Source organism: Neomonachus schauinslandi, chromosome 2 (genome assembly GCF_002201575.2).
Source record: "Neomonachus schauinslandi chromosome 2, ASM220157v2, whole genome shotgun sequence".
NCBI lineage: Eukaryota > Metazoa > Chordata > Mammalia > Carnivora > Phocidae > Neomonachus > Neomonachus schauinslandi.
Genome location: NC_058404.1, coordinates 102,476,848 through 102,496,327, shown reverse-complemented (window position 1 = coordinate 102,496,327; position 19,480 = coordinate 102,476,848). Strand labels below are relative to the sequence as shown.

The following is a 19,480-nucleotide window of genomic DNA, read 5'->3' as shown; positions in this document are numbered from 1 at the left end:
CAAAATTTATTTCAACCCAAATGCCACATAAAGTTGCTAAGACAATGCTGCTTTCGACTGAATTTCATTTGGTCAAATTGCTCTCGGACAAAATATAATTCAATTTCACTGACTGCCTACCAGAGCTCTGAATTGCTTTGGATTTCTGGTTGTCATGCTCTGTTCTCTTGTTAACATACTAATGCGTCACTCTGGTTTGGACCTCTGATCTCAGTCACTTGTCTGAACTATTCCTAACGTGACCAGCCATCTGCTTTGCTTTCAACTGAGGGGTTTCCCAGGACACGGGGCTTTCACAGCTAAAACTGAAAGAGTCCTGGGCAAACCAGGACTGTTGGTCACCGTACCTACACCCATCATGTTCTCCAAAACCACATTCTAAACTCTACTTAAGATTTCCTACCAATAATACTGACGGGTCCATCCCCCAGTCTCCAGCCCCCGCTCAGGGTTTTCAACATATAGAACCAGTCATATCCCCAAATATGGCTCCAAAGGCTTATCAAATAGATTCCCATAATCTGAACCCACTTTGTCCTCTCATCTTCAACTATCCTTCAAACGAACCTGCCTCTTATTCTTCAGTCCAACTGGTATACTTCCTCTCAGAAAACATTGGCCCCATTCCTGCCTTAGTATAATTGCAAAGATGCCACCTGGCCTCCCTGTTACAACTCCTCAGCATCATCTGAGGCACAGCTCATTTTCATCCTTCTCCATGAAACCTTCTCTAATCTACTAAATGCATGTAGGTTCCAGGGGGTTTCTCTAAATAAAATGCCTTAACTTTATTGGGCAGTTATAATTTATTTCTGTGGTTTTTGTCATTTAATTCATATGATCAGTGAAATTCTAATATGTGTTGATCTTGTCTTCCCAAAGATAATTTCCTCAAGGCAGCAAATAAGAATTACCATGTGTCGCCCACAACATAAGCTGTACTCATAACAGTTGCTCAACACTTTACAAATAATGGATAGTAAAAAAGAATACTAAAGCACTTATTAGTAAAAAGTTTACAGATACTTTCCTTTATTTGCCTTTGGTGGTAGGCTATTACAATAAACCAGGTCACAGATAGTGGTGACTTGGGAGGGTTATGGCAGGGAAATAATGGAGATGTTGAGAAGTATTAAGTATGATCTGAAGAGAAAGCAGATGTTATTTCCTGACAACGCACATGCAGTGTGAGAGTAGAAGGGTCGAGGATGAGTCTGGGATGTTGCAGTTTTCTCTCAAGCATTCACAGATGTTTCTCTATTTAATAACAATTCTTCTTAAGGTTCAAAATAAAACATCAACTTCAGATTTTTGCTTTGAATCTGTATCTTCTTTGTATATGTAAATATATTTTCATGTAGTCCTTCACTCAGGTGCCCAAGAATATTACCCAATTCAGCCATGTTTTAAAGATTTTCTTTATTTTTTGAGATACAGAGAAAGAGTGAGAGAGAACAAGCACGAACTGCGGGGGCGGGGGGGGCAGAGGGAGAGGGAGAAGCAGGCTCCCCGCTGAGCAGAGTCCAACATGGGGCTTGATCCCGGGACCCTGGAATCATGACCTGAGCCAAAGGCATATGCTTAACTGACTGAGCCACCCAGGCACCCCCAATGCAGCCATTTTTTAAAGTTAATTACTATTCTTCAACAAATCTGCAAAGTAAGAGTCGTTCATAATCCCCGATCGAAAAAAATAATTATTTTAGGTCATAAACTCTTTGCAAAGCTCTTCCTTTAGACAGACAACCCATTCAGATATGTAAAGTACAAGAGAATGCTGATCTGTCTCTCTGAATAACACTGAAAAAAATAATGGTGGCTTAGATTTTATTAGATTCATCATTTTGGTAACATCACATATGGAATTCAAATTTGGAGGCAAATTTACACACACAAGAGCTTCTCTGAATATCTTAATTGTCAGGGTTTTCGAAACAAACTTAGGTAATGAAGATAAACAAATCCAGAAAAAAGTAGTAACCTAGAGGGGATGATTCAACAGGAAAGTGCCATGTGGTGGAGTTGCTACAGAGCGTCCTCTTGAGGCAGGTGCTCCACCAAAATCCTAATGCACCAAAATCCATTTCTGAATTCATAAAGTATAGCAGGGTAGCCATATAAATACTGTTATATCAACTGTCATGAAGTTTGAATGACTATCTGCATGTATATGGTCTTAAAAACAAATACTATAATCAATGTCATTATCTCTTCCCATACTGGTAACCACTCTTAGCTCACTAGGGTGTCTTAGCACACTGGTTGGGAAGTTCCATCACGGGAATGAGTCCAGGGGTGATGGAATAAGCCCCTATGCCAGAGTAAAACTCAGGTCTAGAGAGGAACATGAGGAGGCAGTCTTTTAGACTTTAGGGCTTTAGAACCAGCATCAGGGTCCATCTCCCAGAAGAACTCCTCCAACCAGTGCACATTTTACAAAGGGGAAAGTTGAGGCTCAGAGATCATAACAAAATTGTAAAGCTCACACTTAGTAAATCTCAGAGCCAGTCCAGAACTAGAACCGTGAGAAGAACTGGCATAATGAAGTCAGAAGTGAAGTAGACTTAGTTAATCTATACAGCTACAATTTCAATTTTACTGGATAAAATATTTCCTAAAGGAGTCTCAAATAACCCAATGCATTTATGGCCTAAAGGGGATTTGTCCTCATATAATTTTTTTTTCTGCTTACTTTTTTTTAAAGATTTTATTATTTATTTATTTGCCAGAGAGAGCGCGTACAAGCAGAGGGAGAAGCAGGGTACCCACTGAGCAAGAAGTCCAGTGTGGGACTCGATCCCAGGACACTGGGATCATGACCTGAGCCGAAGGCAGCCACTTAACCGACTGAGCCACCCAGGCGTCCCTCTGCTTACTTTTCAATGACTCACAAAATAATTTCCTTTCTTTGGTCAGACACCTATTATTTACTATGTTGCCTTAACCTCATGCACAGGAAAAACTTATATTCTGTTATGTAGATCTGATATTAATATACTCTTAAAATAACCACTTATATGACATATACAAAGTAAGAACACTTAATTAGGATTCAAGATTGTTCTTCTGGCTTTGGCTTTCCCACTCAGGCCCTCTCACCTTGGGCAAGTCTCTTATCATCTTTGGAACTCTTTTACTTCATCTGTAAAAGGATGGAGATAGACTTTATTATCTCATCCCTCCCAGAGCTAGATTCAATCACAAGTGAAATAACATCTTTCCGAAGGGCTATTTTAACGAAGCTAAAGAGAAAAGCATGCCTACAGGATGATGTGATCATTGTTACCCCCTCAGACTTCACCCTATGAAAAGGAAGGTTGGTATGGAATTAAGAGACACTTAAGGAGGATGTCAGTGAAAAAAAGCTTGGTACACAACCCTGTAAGACTGGGAGAGGAGGCTTCTCTGAAATTACACAGAATAACGTAAGTCACCACTTGGTAAGATTTTATCAATGTGACTGCTTCTGTATTGTGGAAATAGCTAGAACCAAAGAAACTCACAATGCCTTCCAGTCTAATTCTTTCCGATTCTATCACTATCATAAAACATTCACTCCTGGATATCTAGATGTATCTACTTTTCAAACTCCCTGTCTCCTTCGGACATCCAGCATCACTCAAAAACCTCAGCTTTCTTTGACAATTTGCCCACTGTCCCTTCTCAAGTACCATGCCCCACTAGGATAGATTTCATGAACTCATGCATTTGAGGTTCAGTTCTGCTATTTCGAAACAGGAAAAGTAACTGTCTCTTGTTTTGTTAGGAAATATAATCCCCACTGTGTGCAAATAAATATAACTCTAGAAAAGGCCATGGGTGACTTGGTATTTCAGCTGTGCCTGTCAGTGACTTAACTTGGTTTCTGTTTACTTGTTGGCAGACTGTTGTCCACATGTGCATGATGTAAGAAAAAACCATGATTGTGAAATTGGCAAAGACACAATTCATTGTATTGAAAAGGTAGTAAGTAGTGAGAATTCAGATTCCCCAGCCAAAACGACTAAGGACTAATCAACACAATAGGAAATCATCTACAAAATTCCTGAGGTTACAAATTGAAACTACACCAGTGTGGATGAAAAAAAAGTTTGGACTCCTACTTGATTATCAATAGAAGTAGGAGACAAGTGACAAAGGTGGAGAAGAGAAAATGTAATGAAATAGGAAGAATTCCATATTTCATATCCTCTCACTTAATTCTTCTTTACAAAAACCCTAATTCTGCCTCAACCCGTACATCAACATCATTTCTGCAGAGCTCAACATACAAAGTTGAAAAACTTCAGGAAAAAATCATTTCCACAGTGAAATTCACAAAATATATCTATTAATCTCACCTAACAATAAAACAAAAAATCTTTTAAAAAGACCTAACTGTGGGGCGCCTGGGTGGCTCAGTTGGTTAAGCGACTGCCTTTGGCTCAGGTCACGATCCCAGGGTCCTGGGATCGAGTCCCACATCGGGCTCCCGGCTCGGCAGGAAGCCTGCTTCTCCCTCTCCCACTCCCCCTGCTTGTGTTCCTGCTCTCACTGTCTCTGTCTCTGTCAAATAAATAAATAAAATCTTTAAAAAATAAAAAATAAAAATAAATAAAAAAAAAGACCTAACTGTAACAGAACATCACATTCCTTTTTATTCACTCCCATCCCAGGAAGAGGACTGTACCAAGTTGTGATGGAGCTTAGAGTCTCAGAGTGGTGGCTGTGGGAGGTGTGTACTGGATCAGGCTTGACCAGGTGACCTGTATCGACCCAAGAAATGTGACTGGCAGCAAGGTGAACCATGTCTAAGAGAAAGCTTTAAAAGAGTCATCACGTTTGGGTGACGGCTCTTTCCCTTTGCCAGAAAAATGTGAGTCTCTGCTAAGGGTTGCTCCTATAGACACCAGGTGGAACTGAACGCTGGAAAGAGTCAAGCCTCCAGGAGCCCGGACTTGTGTGGACAAAAATTAAATCTTTGTTGCTACAAACCACTAAGACTTTAAGGTTACTTGTTAGAGCAGTCTTCTTGGCAAAAGTTGACTGATACAATGACTTAAGCAAAAATAATACTTTTTAAATTATTTTCTTGGTGAGTAAAATGAAAACGTCTTGAGATCAAGGAAAATCACATGAAGCAGGAAAAGGACAGGGGTATTTTAAAGAGTGAACTGTGCAAAGTAAGTTAATTTCATGTTTATGGTGCATTAATCAGGTCCTATAAGAAAAATGAAGTTTCAAACAAATGTAAATAAAATGTTCTCCTTTCTTTTTTTTTTTTAAGATTTATTTATTTATTTGAGAGAGAGAGAGAGAGAGAGCAAGCACATGGAGGGGCAGAGGGAGAGGGAGAAGGAGAGAAGCAGACTCCCCGCTGAGTGCAGAGCCCTACATAGGGCTCCATCCCACCACCCATGAGATCATAATCAGAGCTTAACCAACTGAGCCACCCAGGTGCCCCTAAAATGGTCTCTTTTCTAACCACAGCTCATAATCAGCCACAAAGCAAAGAAACAGTTTAATATAATTCCCAGGAATGAGATACTGTATTAGACAAAAAAAACAAGTCCATAAATAAAAAACAACAATCACAAATCACTAACATATATGCCATCTTTCTCTGAGGGGCTCAAGCAAAGATAGTAATCTTTGAAGCACCTTACAAAACAAATCTGACATCACAGAGAAAGAAGTCGACAGAAAAGACCAGAAGAATAAAAAGAACAATTTGCTACATAGAAAACACATGATTTGATCCTGGGAAATGGAGGCTCTTCATAGGAAAAAACCTATACCTCAGCTATTTTACTTAGATATAAGTTATCAATACTGACAGGCCAAAACACTTTAAAATAATGCTACAGGGAACAGAGTGGCTATTTTATATACAAGCAATTAGAGAGCATATTGTGTTCCCACAGCATATTTGCTCTATTTTACATCAGAAGCTCTTAAATGACCTCCACTTAACTCATTCCCAGATTTCCCTGACACCCTGCATCAAATCTACCAAATGATGCCCAAAACAAAGTCTTCTCAGTAAGCAGCCTGCTCTCTGCTTTGCCCGCACACCTCTGTCCTTGCCACTTGACTTGCGTACTTGTGTCCTGAGTCCGTTGTGTTTGTTCCCAGACATGTTTATGTCACTTGTACAAGTTATTTTAATTAGTAACTTAACTAAACATTACATAAACCAAAGATATGAGTAAGAAAAAATGCCATTGTTTCTAAGAAAATCAGTTGTATGTTTTGAAAAGACTCAAAGGTAAGTCTGTAAAAAAAAACTGTCAAGATACAGAAAGCAAAGCAATTCTAAAAGATGGGGGAAAATTATAAATCTGGAAGGATTTTCTGCACTCAGGTTGCTTTACAAGAAAGAGGCTTTACTCATATGACTTTTAAAAAAGCAAAACTGAATACTATAAGGAGTAGTTATGAAAAAAATATGGTAGCAAACTCTAGTGAGAAAACCTATACTCAGAATCAAGAAGGCTTTGGTCATAAATCAAACAAATTAAAGAATCAAAGTATACTTATAAAACTTAAAATAAAATGGTTGAAATAGCAATTCTGTGATCCCTACTAGCACAAACTTTTTCTATTACCTCACCAAGTACTGATCCATATCTTATCAGAAAAGAGAATTTCAACCAAATTATCATATAACCAAGTCTGAGCAATTGGGTCCCCATATATGCCTCCCTAAAGGTCTATGCTATCCCTATCAAAGTATTTACCACCCTGATCTGTATTTATTTAGCTGTTAACTCTATGGGGGGGAAGGGATTATAACCTCAAATTATATAGAAATTATCATTCCGAAAATATTTATTATTCTAAATGGCATGAGAATTAGCTAAACACAGGCCTCTCCTTCCCCTTGCCTCCCCCCTTCCCCAAAGATTGTTTGCTCCCTGTGGGCAGGCCCTACATCATATTCATCTATGTAGAAATCTCAGTACCTGACTCAACACCTTGCTCTTTGAAGGCTATCCACAAAGGATCCACCGAACTGAACTAAGTAAGGGAAAAATAATTGTCATTTCCTTTTGAATTAATAAAACCATAAAGGCAAGAGTGTCATTCAGGAAAGTGGAACTTGCTACAAAAAAGGTTGGGGAATCAACTTCCCATTCCCAGCGAATTCTTAAGAATTCAAAAGTTAGCCAACAATTGAGAGTGTTTTAACCAACTGCAATGAAGAGAACAGATTAGACAAGCAGATACGCTTCCTGGAATGAGAACCAGCATCAGGCCAAGCACACCCCACTCAACATACCAAAAGTCAACTCAAAAACCTAGGAGAGAAACTGAATGTTCATTCCACGCATTTATTGTTGCCCATAATGCACACAGTACCGCAAAATACCCACACTCACAAGAATGCCCAAGCCAGTTCCTGCTCTACAGGACTTTACATGCTCTTGGTGGAAACAGAATAGAAACTGGTTAAATTACCAGAAAGAGCAAAAAGGCAAGACAGCTGCACAGAGAGCAGCTCTGGGACTTTTAGGGGCAGTTTCACAACAGCGTTTGAAATTCACTCTGAACCTTGTAAGCTGGTTAAATTTTGGACAAGATAAGATCAAGAGGGAGTGGGTCTATTAAAATAGGGAAAACAACGTTGGCAAAGTCACAGCACTTGCAAAGGGTAGTTTAGTTATGGCAAGCAACAAACCTAGCTGTTAACACTGGGGATTGCAGAAAAGTTGCAGAGAAGTTGACTGAGAAAGTGGCTTTGATGTGTGCAGTGACTGAGAAGTGAGGCACAGATTAAACGTGCTCTGTGAATTGCAGCATTTGAAGAAAACTGTTAAGGCAACCATTTCACACTAATGAGACAGGAAAAAAAAAGGGACTGAAAAGTAAAAACCTATAAGAAATTTTGTTCATTTGATCAATATAATGGTGTATTTTATGTATCAACTTGACTGGACCACAGGGTGTCCAGATATTTGGTCAAACATTATTCTGGGTGTATCTGTGAGAGTATTTTCAGATGAGATTAACAGGTGAATTCACAGACTGAGTATAGGAGCTTGCCGTCCACAACATGGAAGAGCTTCTAGCTGAAGGCCTGAACAGAACAAAAGACTAACCCTTCCCTAAGTAAAAGAGAATTCCTCCTGCCTGACTGCCTCCAAACTAGGACATTAGCTTTCTCCTGCCTTTGGACCTGAGCTGAAACACTGGATGTGTCTCAAACCTGAGGGTCTTCGGACTTAAAATACACCTTCAGTTCTCCTGGTTCTTAGGCCTTCAGACTCAGACTATTACAACATCAGCTCCCCTTGGTCTCCAGCTTGCTGGCTCACCCAGCAGATCTTGGGACTTGTCATCCTCCATAATCATGTGAGCCAATTCTTACAACAAGTCTCTTTACACACACATACATACACAAATACATACACACATATCCTACACATATCCTACTGATTCTGTTTTTCTGGAGAACCCTGCCTTATATAATCAAACTTAAAATTTAAGATGTTTGTTATATTGCTACAATAGAATCTATCTGATAAAAAACTAAAGTACATTTGATATAACTTCTAGTCAAAGAAAACATATTAACCTAGACAAAAATGTAACATTAAATAACCTACAGATCATTTCAGAGCAATAATCTTTCAATTATCAATAGTTTTTAATTCTACTTCTTTTCATTTTAATGAAGATAGAAACACTTCTGATAGAGATAAGTAATTCATTTGAGAAAAAAAAAAATGAGCCTGTATGTGCCAAGAGCTATGCTAGGACTAAGTATACCACAGTGAAATAAAGCAGACACAGAGCCCACCCTCAAAGAGCTTACAGACTAGGTGTATGCCTTTAATCAACCACCAGAGAAATGGAAAATAACCTGATGAATGCAAGGACAGCGAGGAACATGGTGCTATCAGAGTATGTAATGGAGAGAGCTGATCTCATCTGGAGTTCAAGGATGGTTACCTGGCAATGTGATGACTTAGCTCAGATTTGAAGAACACAAACAGAGGAATGTAGCAAAGGGAAAAGGGAAAATGCATGTGTGGAGCAAGTGGAAAGAACTGGGACATTTCATAGCTGGGTAAAAAAGAGTATAAGCTGCAAAAACAGAATGAAAATGAGTGGCTACAAGATGGTTTCAGAGAAGCCAAAGGAAGAGAGTGCTTCACAATGGATGAGAAGCCCTGCTCCACTCTTTCCAGACTCTATAAACTTGAGCTCAGCTTTTTCATCTGCAAAATGGGGATCACACTACTCCTTTAGGGGGAGAGAGGCTGTTGAAATTAAGTGAGATAATGCTGATGCAAAAATGTGACAAATTTTTATAATGGGCTAAAGTAGCAATTTGAAATCTCATTTCATAAGTACAGATAATCAGTTTTTATTTATTTTGTTTTGTTTTTACTTATTAATTGACTTTCTAGGGGTTAAAATTATGATAGGGTTTCCAATGGCTTTTAGATGATGTCAAGAGAGTTAAAAATCATATGTGTTATTGAATGGCAAGATGTGAAATATTTTCAGGGACTATTACACATCACTTTTGTATACAATATGGCATCGGTCACACCATGAACTGAAACAAAGCAAAATATATTTACAGAAGTTTAATACAAGCATATAAATGCCAAATAATATGCATTTTAAATATGATAAAGAAAAAATGAGGAAAGGAAAAAAAAAGCTACTCACAAGCACACTACATTTCAAAGTCTAGAAATGGGTACATGGAATTAAGTCACATTGGGAAAACTCTCAAAAGCCTGGTGGGTTTACACGCTATTGCTCGAAGAAGAGTCAGGTTAACTCTCAGCAAGAATGACCACACTCCTTTTTTTGTTCCTTTTTCCTTTCTGAAAAACTAATAGAATGAAAAGAAAGAAAGAAAGAGAGAGAAAGAGAGAGAGAGGAAGGAAGGAAGGGAGAAAGACAGAGAGGGAGAGAGAAAAAGAGAGGGAGGGAGGGAGGGAGGAAGGAAGGAAGAAAGAGAAAGAGAGAGAGAGAGAAAGAGAATAAAAGGGGAATGAAGGGAGGGAGGGACGGAGGGAGGAAGGAAGGAAGAAAGAAGCAAAGAAAACAAACTCATAGAACAGACGGATATGTAAACCACCATTAACTGTGCGTAGCCATATGTCAAAGGACTTAGTTAACCACAGGAAAAGAAACCAGGAAATGGTGCTTTAATCTCTGTCCACTGAGAATTAAATAAAATATCCATTAAATACCAACTTAATAATAGACACATTAGTCAATTGATTATGCATTTAATTAAGTATAATAAAAAGTGTGTATAGTTTTGACATAAGTCAGCCATGATGATGATGTATTTAATTACTTCCTAGACTCTTGTTAAACTCCAAAAAAGGGAAGGCCAGAACTCAAATCTTAGAACTCCTCTTTCATTCAACTCTGTACCTTCTTGATGCAATAAAGCACCACAAACAGTGGGCTACAACTCAGTAATTAATCTTCCTTTTTTCCTTTCCCCAAGCAGTATTTTTTAAGTCATGTGAGATTTCCAAAGAGGACTAAGAGACACTTAATGACGACTAGATTAGGTTCTAAGAAACATTTTTCCTAAGATTCTGTGAGCCGGTTTCTCAAATTCTCAGAATTTAATATACTTAGCTGAACACAGTATAACTTTATTGTTTATTGTAACCTTTATTGAGAGATATATAAATTATAGACAAATTTTACACCTTCTTTCAAATATTTTATTAATTCAGTGATGGAATATAGAACTTCACATTTTATTTTTGTATTGCTAAGTAGTGGCTGAACCTTTTATAAGAATCTACTCATGTACTGGATGGAGTACATTTTTCTTTTTCTTTTTTTTTTTAAGATTTTATTTATTTATTTGAGAGAGAGAATGAGAGAGAGAGAGAGAGAGAGCACATGAGAGGGGGGAGGGTCAGAGGGAGAGGCAGACTCCCTGCCAAGCAGGGAGCCCGATGCGGGACTCGATCCCGGGACTCCAGGATCATGACCTGAGCCGAAGGCAGTCGCTTAACCAACTGAGCCACCCAGGTGCCCCTGGAGTACATTTTTCTTTGAATAAAAATTTCCCTAGAAAACCCAACTTCCCTTCATAAAGAACACACTAGTGTTTTATGTTATATGCATTAAATCAACTTCACTTTGCAGTTTGTTTATTGACTATTTTAATACCAATCATTAAAAAATTAATATAAAATTCATCATAAAATGTATCTCCAATTTTAAAAAACAAACACAAAGCCATTTTCTTCTTTATGTTCTTCTTCACAAAAAAAATTCTTGCCTGGAAACGAGTGGTATGTATCCTTAATTTTAGTTTTTTAGATTTTAGATTTAACACTTAAATGTATATATATAATTTTAATTTCCTCCTCTGATAATTGGGGTATTCATGTTATTTGCTTTACTGAATCTAACACAAATGTCTCTTCTTTTCATTGCATTTTTTAGCAACTAAAAGATTTTAAACTTTCTTCTTTTTAGTCTTTACCATATCTCTATCTCTTCCTAAACCTTGTAATGAAATAGCATAATCCCAGTGTATTTAATGCAATGGTGATAAACTTTTAAATGCTAATCTTTCATTATTACATGTATTAAGTATAATTCAAAAGAAACTACCAGTTCGCAGCAAATACCATCTTTCCCATGAACTTTTGCCATTTCACGATTCTATACCCAGGTTTCCGAGTTAGTCTGGAACCAGACTGGACTGCCCGATTCTTAGTCAACGAAGTTCTCTTTTTTTTTTTTTTTTTAAGATTTTATTTATTTATTTGAGACAGAGAGAATGAGAGACAGAGAGCATGAGAGGGAGGAGGGTCAGAGGGAGAAGCAGACTCCCTGCCGAGCAGGGAGCCCGATGCGGGACTCGATCCCGGGACTCCAGGATCATGACCTGAGCCGAAGGCAGTCGCTTAACCAACTGAGCCACCCAGGCACCCTCAACGAAGTTCTCTTAATCTAAGGCTCTATCTGTGGTAATAACTGTAAAAAGATCTATGACTTAACAACAAGGTGCTGTTGGCCACACAGTTATCTGGCTAAGAGATAGAGTGCTCACACAGTAGACTGAAACTTGTACACAAATACCAGTACATACTCTGTGCTCACAGAGTAAAAATGTAACGCTTTGCCAGACTGAATCCTCTCATGCAAGGAAACTACAGACCACAGTTCAGGTGGAAGCATTTGCCTTCTGTTATTTCAAAGGAAAGAGACATACGCTTTCTCCCAAATTGACAAGGCACCTTCAGCTCGGTGTCCCACATCAGGAGAGAAGTGACAGAGAGCAGAGGAGGCCAAGTCACCCAGCGCTCACTGAGCCCCGACTGGATGAACCCTGCCAGGGTGGGCAGTGGGAAAACAAAGACAGCTGATACGGACTGTTCTTGGGGAACTCAGCCCAGTGACAGAAACACTCATAGAAGTAAATCATTTCTTTAAGTGAGCCCACGAATATATCACTTAGTTTGGACTTCTATTCTGGAGGGGTTGGGAACATTTAAATAATTTTGTTTCAAATTTTAAAAATTATAAAGTAAAACATTAAATAGAATTTAACTTTAAATTAGTAATAATAAATTTAAATTAAATATAAAATAGAAGACTCAGCACTTTTCCTCCCAGAAGAATAATTTCACAGAATTCCTATTTTAAATTCTACTTCATACTTTCACTATGACCAATCCTGTTAACAAAGGCCCCACATCAATCAGGAAACGAACATTCTCCAGCACTCCAGCTTCTCTCTGGTTGATGTCACAAAGGTGGACTTTGCCGGCTTGCAAATTATGAAAGCACAGAAGTCTCCGAAAGGATTTCTAGAGACCCTACCTACTCACATCCAGAGTTCCGCATTCTGAAAGATAGCTGAGGGCAGGCAGAAAGTCAGCGTGTTCTCTAAGAAACAATGGGTCTGCACAAAACCCGCTTCTCTACAAACACTGAGAAGTGGCCTAGCATCATCATAACGATCTGAAACCTATCTCTGAGGCTGCCAAACCACTGTATCTAATAAAGGTCTCTGCACAGCACAACAAGACACCTTCCCCACAGGACATTTCTTACGTTTATGAAGTCCTAGCAATCTTTCCAAAGAGAAGACAGGCCACACAGCCACGGCCTGTACAATGGCACAGTAAACAGTATTCAAGTGGCCTAAGCGGACGCACGCCTCCCCGTGCCCCCAACAACCGAGGAGCTCAGCAGTAGGGCACCCGGCTGCATCTGGCATCGCTGGGGGCAGGCTCGTTAGGATTTAGTCATTCCACGTAGCAGGCTGATCCCCGAGGGGTGATTATTCACTAACACGTCTTTGACATGCTTGCATTTAGACCAGCTACCTTGAGAAGATTTTAGAAGAAATAAAACAGATTTTGCCCTGTTTTATATAGAAACAAAACTACAGAGACAAAAACGATAAACGTGGCAGAGCTGTGATAAAAATACTTGCTAACTTATATTGGCACACATAGGGGCCAGGTGTTTTGCATATGTTATCTCGTTTAATTTAATCTTCACAAAATCCAGTGAGGTAGGTATTATGATCATTTATTCACAAAAAGGAAGAGTTCCAAGATTATTTTTACCGCCACAGAGACAGTGACTAGGTATCTTTTGAACTATGATAGCTCCAGTGTGCAGCTCGGGCCCTGGCACACAGCAGATGCTCGAGAGCTATTGGTTGAATGAATGCATCAAGTGAACTGCTCAGCCAGCAAGGCTCAGACCCGGGAATCTCCTGTTTAAATTGCCTTTCTTAGTAGTATCCAGACTAGGCTCAGTTCTGCCTTCCTTCTGATTCTATATCAAGTGCTTGTTTTGTCCACTGACTCTAACCTTTCCTCATCCTTCTATAAAGCAAATTTCCCTCACTGACCATTGCCAGGGCCAGCCTTACAGATGGCCCCCAAGATGCCCTACCTCCTGGAATTGACACCCTTGTGTAGTCCCCTCCTCCACTGTACTGGGGTCTGTGTCTATGTGACTAATAGCATCCCACCGCAGTAATGGTACAGTATGTCATTTCCAAAATTAGTTTATAAAAGATGGCCTCTCTCTCTCTCACATCACTCTCAGAGAAGCAACCTGCCATGTCATGAGGAGCCCTAGGTAAGTAGGTTCACATGGTAGAGGAGCCATGTGAGTAATCTTGGAAGCAGAATCCCTACCCCAATCAAGTCTTTGGAGGCTTCAAACAGCCCCAGCTGATACCTGATTGCAACAGTCCTTGAGCAAGAACTCCAGAACCACCCAGGAAAGTTGCTCCCAAATTCCTGATCCTCAGAAAATGTGTGAAATAATGAACATTTGTTGTTTTAAACTGTTAAAATTTGGGGGAAATTTATCATGCAGCAATAGATAACTAATACAATCACAAAAAGACACAGATAAGACAGGCTAGATGAGGGCGCCTGGGTGGCTCAGTTGGTTAAGACAGGCTAGATGAAAATCATTCTGAAAAATAACTCAAAAGTCATACTCTAATAAAAGTGATTCACAGAATCCTCATAGTCAAAAGGCAACAGCACAGTCTGTTTTGCTGCTGGGTGGGACATGGACACTCGGAAGCAGAACTGGTGGAAGAAGAAGTGGAGGTAGCAGCAGAAACTACCTGTATGGTTTCTGGATTGAGAAGCTCAGGAAGTCCCACCTACTCAAAACTTTCCCCTACACCCAAACTGACATGCTCTGATCCTGAAATTTTACTATTATTAATTTCAAGAGACCTCAATGCTAACTTTAACGTATTTTTAACACATTTGCTAGCAGCTGAGGAGAAAGGAACCAAAGGGAAAAAGAGGCAAGGACAGATATTGCCTAAGCATGACAGATATTGCCTAAGAAAGGTGCAATGATTTGAATGAACTCAGGACTAGTTTGAGAACTTAAAAAGACAAAGGAATACCTGATGTAAATAACTCTAAAATATGCATATTTTTAAATTAAACTGTTCTGCAAATGTTCAGTAGTTTCAAAAATATCCAAACAGTAAGTTCAGAAACATAGACGGTTTTTAAAATCTGCATTTACTCCTTTATAAATTATCTCAACTCTAAGGTATTCCAGCACAGAGGTTTAGAGGGTGGGCAGGGAAGACAGATCACCTGGATTCAATTCCTACCCAGCTACCTACTGGCTGTGTGGCCTCAGGCAAGTTACTTAGACTCTGCGTATCAGCGTCCTCATTTGACAAAGGGAGGCAACAATTATAGCACCTTCCTCATAGGATCATGGTAAGTATTAAGGTTGTAATACACATAACCACTTATTGGCACATAGTTAAGTATTCGGTAAGTGTTAGCTACCATCGCCATCATCATTATTAAGGATTAACTGATATATTTCAAGGTTATCACTATACATAACTTAAGGGTATTTCTATAAATACTCATTTGACCTGCCGATAAACTACAATCTGAATTAAAATAATAAGTTGCTAAGTAATACAATAATTCCTCTACTCACCACAAGAATATGTGGCCACAGTAGGGCTAGTATTTAAAACTTCATAGGACCAACTGCTTGTAATTGTACTTCAGTTTAAACTTTTATCTAATGAAAGACAAGTATGTACTTTGCTATAAGGCAATCCATTAAAAAATCTGCAAGTTATTTAACTGATACTTCTGTGGTGTTACTGAAGAACTCATTAGACAGTTGCAATTAATATTCTGTAATAGATTCTAGAAAAATCTAAAAATACCATTTATATAAATCTGATAGGAAGAAACAGAAATAGAGAAGAAACTGAATTAGAGAAAACTATTTATAATTTTGGGTATAAACGAAAAATCCTTTTGATATTTCTTTTTTTTTTCTTTTTTCTTTTTTTGGTTGCTTGGTTGCTAGGTTGATAAGACTGCAATTTGAATGCTGCATCAACACCATTTAAGACGCCTGTGGATCTCAGTGTCTTGATGACAACAGAGAAAGTCTTGTCTGTGCTTTAAAAACATTCAAGTTGCTTCTCTCCTAGGGAATCCACATCTGATCTCCCAGCTCTGCCATTTTGAAATATCATATGTCACCAGAAGACTCCAGGATAGACTGCCTAAGACTATCCATCCTCGCACAAGGCAGAGGAAGGAGAGATAATAATGTGTAATAAAATAGCTCTCCTGGTAACAGGAAAACTAAACTGACATCAGAATTGGGACAAAGCCGTGCTGACATCACAAGTTTGGCTCAATACCTAGTGCTCTCTCAACTTATTTAGGCCATCCTCACAACCTGACATCCCTCGTGAGGTGTACCAAAACCCAAATGTTTTTCCATATGCTCCTTTTTCTTATAACACCAAGCCACCTTTTCATTTATATTGATAATATACTGCAAAAAAAGTCCCAGGGAAGGGATGCCTGGAGATATGTCCTTAAATATATCTCTGAAATTTCCCAAGAATTCAGTGTCAACTTTGAATGACAAAATTCTGTACCTAAATAAATAATTTTCTATGAAAAGAGCAGAAATTTTTAAAATCCTGTAAAACCCCGAGTAGGTCAAATATTTTTTCAAATATTACATTTTTTTCCTTTGCTGTAATAAAATTAATATTTAATAAGAATCACCCATTTTTTATGGGGTCTAAGAATTCTTTTGGTTCATTTTAAGCCACATCTTTCACGGTTAGAATTTTCTGGTTCAGTTGGAAATATTTTTCAGAAGTCTAAACATACAGTTCAACTAATTATTCTGAAATGTGTGCATGTGGGAAGAATTTTTTTGCTTACGAGATCCTTCAATAATTCATATATTTAAATCAATCATCATTTCCAAAGCAAATTTTCCAAAATCAAATAAATTGCAAAACTACAAGTAAACTAAGTCTCTAAGAAAGAGTTCCAATCCTCTGCCAAACAGACCTCAAATTCTTAATCCCTTGTCCAAAAAAATTGGACCAAGTATTGACGTTTTCCACCAAGCAAGCCACATAGCCACAAATGTTTCTCATTTACTCCACTCCTGGGACATACAGCTCAAATAAAAAATTTCCTGAATACCCCAAATTTCAGATACAATTTGGAATGTAAGTGATTCATAATGTTATGCAGGAAACATTATGATCTTCTCCTACCAACTCAATGTTTCTGGAATGCAACCCTCAGGAGATTATCCCAACAAATCAGAAGGCTGACATCACCGTCAGCCTTGGGACCCAACTATTATGTCCTCTGCCCCTAGCTCAGATGTGATTTTGAACCCTGAACGCCCTGCTACTCCAGCTACCGTTCAAGTAAAACAGACGCTCCACCAAGGGAGCTAACAAAGATCCATACTGTGCTCCGTGGCAAGTAACATGGTTAGAGTGCACTCACCCCCCTCTAAAGAAAGGCCAAAACTACGTTAAAAGGAATTAAAGGCACTGTCATCACTTGTGCACCAAAAGACTCTCCCAGTGGCCTCCAAACAGATTCTAATTAAATTTGAGGGTGAAACTTCACAGAGCCTCTAATTAGTTTATGAATCCTCTTCTAATCCCATCCTGCTTCACCTCCTCTTAAATCAAATAATAATTTCTGGGAGTATCAAAGTTGCAACAGTCATCCCTCATAGATTCCTTCTTTCTTTCAAGGAAAGAAGCACAGCTGACCTAGCGGAAGAAGAGTACTGTACTGAAGACCCAAATGAACATGAGAACTGTCTAAGTCTTAGCAACTGCGGTGACTAAAAAAGAGAGACATGCAGGTGGTCCTATATAATGAAATAAAGTAATAGGGCATGGAGGTGCGAATGTGGGTTAAGAGAAGATGGAGATAAACACCTACTGACATAGTAGTCCATTACCTAAAGGGATCATTACAAGCAAAATGTACAGTGAAAGGGAACTCTTCAACAAGGCTTATCTGAGAGAGCCTGACACAAAACTCAGAGCTGAGCGGGAGACACCTTGGAAGCTGGGCAAATGGAGAGAGTTACTGGTGCTACAGAAATAACAGCCAATAGGAAGAAATGTCTCAAACACAAGGCATCTGAGCAAAGGTGAAAGTTATTATTTAAGCATAAGGAGAAAAGAATCTAGTTTAAATAGAGTAACATTCTCTAAAACGCAATAATAAAGAAACAACACAAAACAATGGGTCTGCCTAAAGTAGATTTCATGGGTCTGTAGGCTTTTTGATAGCGGTAACATTCACAAGGAAACACTAAAACTGAGTCTGTAGATTAAAATTATGAGGTAACTGGGGATGCTGTGAAATGACTGCATCAGGAAACCACGAAAAAAAATACAAAATACTTGAAAAAAAGTTAATGTCTACACATTTAAAAAGATCAGTTGACATCTGTGGTTGGATCAATGTATGTCATGGATAATCTGAAAAATGACTTGAATATCTCTAACTGCCGCAAGATCCTCTTTTCCAGCCCAACGTAGCCTGATCGTAAGAGGCATTTCTCATTTATCCAGACAAAAAAAGACAGTAATCACACTGGTCATCCGATACTTATTTGTACTGAAAAAAAACACTGGTTAGCAAATAACATCAGGAAATGTTATATTCTAGATGACGATCTTTTCTGGTTACTCTAAAACCTAATTCTGTGCATTTTCCCTCTTGTGACTGTTGGTTTACACTCATAATTGAGTGAAATCAGCACAAGCCTCAGCAAATTATTAAACTTAAGAGTTTTTCTGATTTGCGTAAATGACATGACGTTTACGAAGCTTCTAGAACGGGACACATGGTAAAAACTTAAGGAAACATTAGTTCCCTTATTCTTTTCCTTCTCTCTTACTTCTGCCAACCATAGCTTTGCTTCTTCTTTTGCAGTTTAGGAACCAGGAGCTGTGTTTTCACATGCGATCAGCCAATTTCCCAAAAGAATGCAATGTTTCTTTGTTCTGTTAATCATCTGATCAAAGAGTTTTAATTAGAGGACCCCTCTAAAAACTTATTGCCTTAACTTTTTCTCTTCTCGGCCTAATTTCTACTAAGGAAGCACCTAAGTTCAATCATAGTTTCTACCAGAGCCCAATGTTATGTGCAGCACTATACTAGGAGAGAGGGATACAGAATTCAATAAAACATGGTTTCTACTTAGGATGGTTAATTTCATGTGTTAACTTGACCGGGCAATGGGATTCCCAGATAGTTGTTCAAACATCATTCCGGGTGTTTGTGTGACGGTGTTTTGGCATGAAAAAAACATTTAAATAGATGGACTTGAGTAAAAGAAACTGTCCTCCACAGCGTGGGTGAGCCTCATCCAGGCAGTTGAAGGCCTGAACAGAACAACAGGGTGACCCTCCCCCAAATAAGAGAATTCTCCTGCTTGATGAGCTTCAAACTGGAATATCTGTTCTTCCAGCCTAATGGCATGTGAAGTGGGAAATTGGTTCTTCCTTGTTCTACAGCAGCCCGTGGCCTCTAGACTCAAAGCGTGACATTAGCTCTGCAGACTTTGGATTTGGCCAGACTCTTCCATAACCACATAAGCCAATTCCTTAGAATAAATCTCTCTCTGACAGATTTAGATTCAGATACAGATAGAGATATACAGA

The 19,480-nt window shown here is 38.7% G+C and overlaps 1 protein-coding gene across 2 annotated transcripts in view; it reads right to left on the bottom strand.

Moving 5' to 3' along the window:
- PRDM5 (PR/SET domain 5) overlaps positions 1 to 19,480 on the bottom strand; it is a 193,026-nt gene that overhangs the window by 115,974 nt on the left and 57,572 nt on the right. The gene's annotated exons all lie outside the window — the stretch shown is intronic.